Here is a 6,246-nt window from a genome sequence, read left to right on the forward strand (position 1 = left end):
CCAGGGTCATTTCCCAATCCCACTCCATCTCTCTCTCTCTCCCACTTGCGTCATGTTGCTCACTTCACTGTCCTATCCAATTAAAGACATTAATTAAAGGCCTTATAACATCATATTTTTAAAAATCACTATTTTTCCATTAGAATAATTGTGTTCTAAGTGATTGTATAGAGAATGTACACGAATGACCCATCCAGTCCGCCATTACAGTACAAGGCCTCTTAGCAAATTTGACACAGTGTGCAAAATAACCTGCCATGTTGTTTTGTTTCTCGTTTTGTTTTTCGTGTCAGAATGAAGGGCTGTCAGGAGACGGGTGTGAGGTGTTGGCCTCCGCCCTCAGGGCTGGCCTGCCGAGCCTACGGGAGCTTGACCTGAGTCTCAATGAGTTTGAATACACCACAGCGAACGTGCTGTTGACGAGCATGACAAGCCCTCAATGCCAGCTTGAGACATTGAGGTCTGTGTGTGTGTGTGTGTGTGTGTGTGTGTGTGTGTGTGTGTGTGTGTGTGTGTGTGTGTGTGTGTGTTGTGTGTGTGTGTGTGTGTGCGTTCTATGTGCCTAGACTCCAGTGACCAGTAAACTACACTCTAATTCTTGACATTGTGGCCATGACATTTCCTCTTGAGATAAAGCACATGGGCTATGGGCTGTCTAAATCCATGGGCTTCACTCATTGAACACAAAAGCTCATGATTGTATTTGTTCATTAAAAATTAATAGAACTATTCTGAATGGCAACAACGTTACAGGCTGGATTGTATGAGCGCCCCTACAAATTAACAGCTGGCTCATAGAAAAATAACCCGAAAAGAGATGAAATATTCTGTGTCATTTTTTAATTCACTCCAGTTGTCGTGGATTGATGTATGCGTTTGTTCTCACTGAGTTGTCCCAAACCCGAAGTGACTGCTATATAGAGAATACTTGTGTGCACATAACTATGCAAAGCAAATGAAGACTCTGCTCTGATTTCAGGCGGAAAAGATGTGGTCTGACATACCGGCATTGCGAGGCTCTTGCCTCTGTCCTCGAATCAGGCGCCGCATGCCTCCGTGAGCTGGACCTGAGTGACAACGACCTGGATGACCACGCGGTCGAGAGGCTCTCGTCCGGCCTCATGAGTACTGTGCCCTAAGAACCCTGAGGTGACTGGAGGGCATTAATATTTTTGATTGATTGATTGATTACTGGATTGATCGATCGTATAGTATATTATCAGTATATTATCCCACTGAAATGTATTGCTGCTTACAACAATCTTCTGTTTGTCCATCAAAAATGAAGTAGTTCTTTATGTATTCTGATCTGTTTCTCTCAATCCCTCTTAGCAAAAGGGTATTTTTAAGGCCTGAAGTTGATCTTAAATTGCATTTGGGCTGAGACAAGTAGGAATCTACTTGAAATTAAGAAATACAAGACAGAATCTTACACTGGTGTTAAATTGAGCTCAATTGTGTCAAGGAGGAATAGACGGTAGGCAATAAGAGATCACATTTTGACCTTTCCTTCTTCCATCCTCTGGGATGACCTCCGATTAGAATGAGATTCTGTCGAGTCAGGGGGCAGATTGAATTTTTTTATTACCAGTACTGTAATTAAAGATAAATCACAGAGGGTCACTGAGTGTCATACAGTCTCAGTAGGAAAATGATGACCAAGAAAGACATTGGTTTATGTCCAAAAGGTTCAATATTGTATACGATATTGTGATTGTAACACTTTGCCAGTAACTCATATTGACTTTTTTTCTTTGGCTGTGTCATACCTCTTATTTTTTTTGTCATCACAGTGGTTTCTTTAAGTGCCAAGCACCCAGTATCACACCATCACACTAACTACAGTATTATTGCACAGGGTATTCAGATGATGTTGTTGAGAACCATTGAAGCTGTTTTAAATGGGTCATTCCACTCTGTTTAAGGAAAAAAATCGGGGGTTTTGCCACAGAATTAAATGACCTTTAAAAATGCTTCGAGATTATCTTTAAAAATGGTGCTTTGTGGTGGGTTTATTGATAGTACCCCAATGCTCTGTCGTATGCACACTGCACATCCGGCATAAAAGCATTGAGTTCACTGTGACTGTTTCTCTGTTTCGCCAGAAGATAATTAATTTTATTGTAGTGTTGCCGTAGTGACATTAGGGACCATGCGCTGGTGCCACAGAGTTGTTCTTTCAGGTCATCAAGAATACTGTGGAAAAGCGTGTTGGTTCAAGTTATCCCTGACCTCAGTATTTTAAAAATCCTGGTTACGGCCTTGTTGGCATAGGGACCATGTGCTATTGTCACAGAGTTCTTTCAGGTCATCATGGCCTTGTATGTATTTTGGAGAGACACAGATGGCTGATACATAGCCCCATTAGAATAGGTTTTGGTGAAAAAAAAAAGAAAAGACACTATTGTGATTGACCCCTTTGTCAGTGTCTCATGAATATTTTTTACATCTTGCAATGACATTGGAGGTCTTTTTGTCCACAGGAAATACCAAATCTCATGTATAATTTTATGTTTTGCACAACAGTGAAGGTTCTCTCCATTGAAAATACCAAATCTCATGGATAATTTTACATCATGCATGGCATTGAAGGTCTTTTTTTTCTAAATAGAAAATACCCAAACTATTCTCATAATATAATAATAATTAGGGCTGTCAAACGATTAAAAATTAATCTAATTAATTGCATACTCTGTGATTAATTAATCTAAATTAATCGCATATATAATTTTTGCTGTGAAAGTATTTTAAATATTTAAATTCAAATAAATCATTGAATAATCAGCATTAGTGACATTAAAGTTCAAAAACTCTTTTATTATTATTTTCACTGTTTAAATAATTGCCATAATAATCTATGATATGACCTAATATGCTGAGGAAATAAATTCAAAAGTGCTTCAGGAAGAAGTTTTTTTCACATACAAGGCATTTCAGGCCACAGATATATCCTAGGGGACACAATGAAAATAAATTAACACTCCCCTCAATGTCAACACTTATTTCTTTGCATTGATGTGCGGCTATAGAGTTGATGAACTCCGGTGATATGCAAATTCCTTGCTGCAGACATTGCAGAGGACTTTATTTTCAACACTTTATTTTTATCAACACCATCAGGCCGTTTTTTTAAAGTAAATGTTCCAATCAATGATCCAGGCAGCACATGTTCTTCTTTCTCCTTCATTTTACAGTCTAATTTTTACTGACTAGAACGGCTCGGGGTCAAAGATCATACGGAATCGATTAATCTGCACTAATTTTTTTAATCAGTTATTTTTTCTCAAATGAATTAATCGAAATTAATCAGTTTTTTTGACAGCCCTAATAATAATTAATGTCATAAACTATGTTTGTATGTATCCTCAACTACTTAAAGCTTAATTAATTGTTAAAAATGTCTCCAAGAAAAATCTCAGGCACTCATGAGGATTTAATATTTTTAAAGCCTTTATTCTCACATGACTTTACGTTTTTTGAAATATTAAAACATATTTTTAAAGAAATGTAAATCCATATGAGAATAAAGGTGATTAAAATATTGTCACCTTCCTTAAATAATGGCATAAGTCATTTCTTTTCAGTTTTTTTTTCAGAAAACACAAAAAAGTTAACCAAAAATTGAATGATGATGATTTAGGCAAAACATTGTCAAAAAATGACTCATGCCATTATATTAAGAAGCTGACAATATTTGATCCTCATGAGTGCCTCAGATTTCTATGGAATTATTTTAAACTTCTTTGTCCCCTAACTGAAGAGCACCACAGGAACACCCAGTCCTAGCAGCACTCATTGCAATTTGTTTTTGGCTTTCTTAATTGTTTTACATATTGACAGATTTTTGTTGTTGTTGTTGTTTGAAACCTCTCTCTCTCTCCCTAGACTGAAGCAGTGTTGTCTGATGGCTGACGCCTGTGCAGGTCTGTGGTCCGCTCTGTGCTCGACCCACTGCCCCCTGACTGAGCTGGACCTGAGCTGTAACACCCTGCAGGACTCAGGAGTGGTAGTTCTCTGTCAAGGGCTGGAGAGTCCGAACTGCAAGCTGGAGATGCTCAGGTGATTTTGTTTATATGGTTTTATTTTGTGTATATGTGTCCCTGAGCTAAACAATTATATTATCATTATATATTAATTATACATCAGTTAACATTGCTAGTAAGATGCATGTTTGTTTATATGTATCTTGGTACACTATCTCAATTGCCTTAATCATAAAATAAAACAGACCGCAGTTCGCTGAATATCCTGAGGGAAATTTGTAATAAATGACCATGCATTCAGACTGGAGAAAGAATGTCAGTTAATATTACTGGTAACATAACACGTTGTAGACTAGTACCTGTCCATGTTAGTTAATATTACTGGTAATATAATACATTGTAGACTAGTACGTGTCCATGTTAGTTAATATTACTGGTAATAAAATACATTGTAGACTAGTAGGTGTCCATGTTAGTTAATATTACTGGTAATATAATACATTGTAGACTAGTACGTGTCCATTTTAGTTAGTATTACTGGTAATATTATACGTTGTAGACTAGTACCTGTCCATGTTAGTTAATATTACTGGTAATATAATACGCTGTAGACTAGTACCTGTCCATGTTAGTTGATATTACTGGTAATAGAACAGGTTGTAGACTAGTACGTGTCCATGTTAGTTAATATTACTGGTAATAGAACAGGTTGTAGACTAGTACGTGTCCATGTTAGTTAATATTACTGGTAATATAATACGCTGTAGACTAGTACCTGTCCATGTTAGTTGATATTACTGGTAATAGAACGGGTTGTAGGCGAGCACCTATTCAGATGCATTTTGGGGGGGAAAATATCTGAATAAAAATATCTCTCTTGCTGCATCCTTAGCTTATTTGTACAGTCTATGATCCTTGGGAGACCAACAGCTGTCCCACTCTTTCACGTTTACTTTGTGTCTCTGTGTCTGTCTCTGTGTTTCTGTGTCTGTGTCTGTGTGTCTGTCTCTGTCTCTGTGTGTCTGTCTCTGTGTGTCTGTCTCTGTGTCTGTGTGTCTGTCTCTGTGTGTCTGTGTCTGTGTGTCTGTCTCTGTGTGTCAGTTTCTGTATGTCTGTGTCTCTGTGTCTGTCTCTGTGTGTCGGTGTGTCTGTCTCTGTGTGTCTGTGTCTGTCTCTGTGTGTCTGTGTCTGTCTGTGTGTCTGTCTCTGTGTGTCTGTGTCTGTCTGTGTGTCTGTCTCTGTGTGTCAGTCTCTGTGTGTCTGTGTCTGTCTCTGTGTGTCTGTCTCTGTGTGTCTGTCTCTGTGTGTCTGTGTCTGTGTGTCTGTCTCTGTGTGTCTGTGTCTGTCTCTGTGTGTCTGTCTCTGTGTGTCTGTGTCTGTGTGTCTGTCTCTGTGTGTCTGTCTCTGTGTGTCTGTATCTGTGTCTGTCTCTGTGTGTCTGTGTCTGTGTGTCTGTCTCTATGTCTGTGTCTGTGTGTCTGTGTCTGTCTGTGTGTCTGTGTCTGTGTGTCTGTCTCTGTGTGTCTGTCTCTGTGTGTGTGTCTCTGTCTCTCCACACTCTTCCCAGTTCTATATCACTTACCTTTTTTCCTCTTTTTCTGTCTTTCTGTCTTTTGACCTCAAACTGTCTCCTCTCAGGTTATCTTTCTGTTGCGTCTCTGAGCGTGGCTGCATCGCCGTGGCAGCGGCCTTGATCTCGTGACCCGCCTGCCTGAGGGCGCTTGACCTGAGCTACAGTCACCCCGGAGACGCAGGGATGCGGGCACTCAGGGCAAGAGAGCAAGACCCCAACTGCCACCTCATGACCGTAAAGTACGCAGAGCGCCCATCAAATAGACACGCAACTTTTTCCCTCTTTTTCTTTATAATTTTCCCTTTTTCCTTTTTTTTTTTTTTTCTTCTTCTTCTTCTTCTTCTTCTTTTTCTTTGTGTTTTAGTCTACTTCTGTGTGTTACATTTGTACTCTATTAAAAGTTTGGTATGTTTTGTGATAGTGACGAGTACTGTGATATATACTGCATTGTAGAAGAAAATTGTGCTTCTATACATTAATGTGGTCATAGCAGGACAGCCAACCAAAGCTAGAAAGGTTGTTTGTTCCAACCAGCCATTTCTAGATCAAATTAGCTTTATTTTCTGTGGTCTGGAACATTCCAGTTGGACTGGAGTAGTAAGCCAGGTGTATGATGCTGTTTTTATAATCCTACACCACCTTACACATTAATGTTATTATGTAAAATATAAATGACTTGTGTCAGTCAAA

General features: G+C 38.9%; 1 long non-coding RNA gene across 1 annotated transcript; it reads left to right on the forward strand.

The window, feature by feature from the left end:
• The first annotated feature begins 317 nt into the window (after positions 1–317).
• Positions 318–5,789, forward strand: LOC125298031. The gene is made up of 4 exons (XR_007194148.1): positions 318–460; positions 980–1,149; positions 3,886–4,059; positions 5,622–5,789. It is a non-coding gene; the product is annotated as an uncharacterized LOC125298031 (long non-coding RNA).
• The last annotated feature ends 457 nt before the right edge of the window (positions 5,790–6,246 follow it).

The sequence above is a fragment of the Alosa alosa genome, chromosome 7, assembly GCF_017589495.1.
Source record: "Alosa alosa isolate M-15738 ecotype Scorff River chromosome 7, AALO_Geno_1.1, whole genome shotgun sequence".
NCBI classification, from domain to species: Eukaryota; Metazoa; Chordata; class Actinopteri; order Clupeiformes; family Clupeidae; genus Alosa; species Alosa alosa.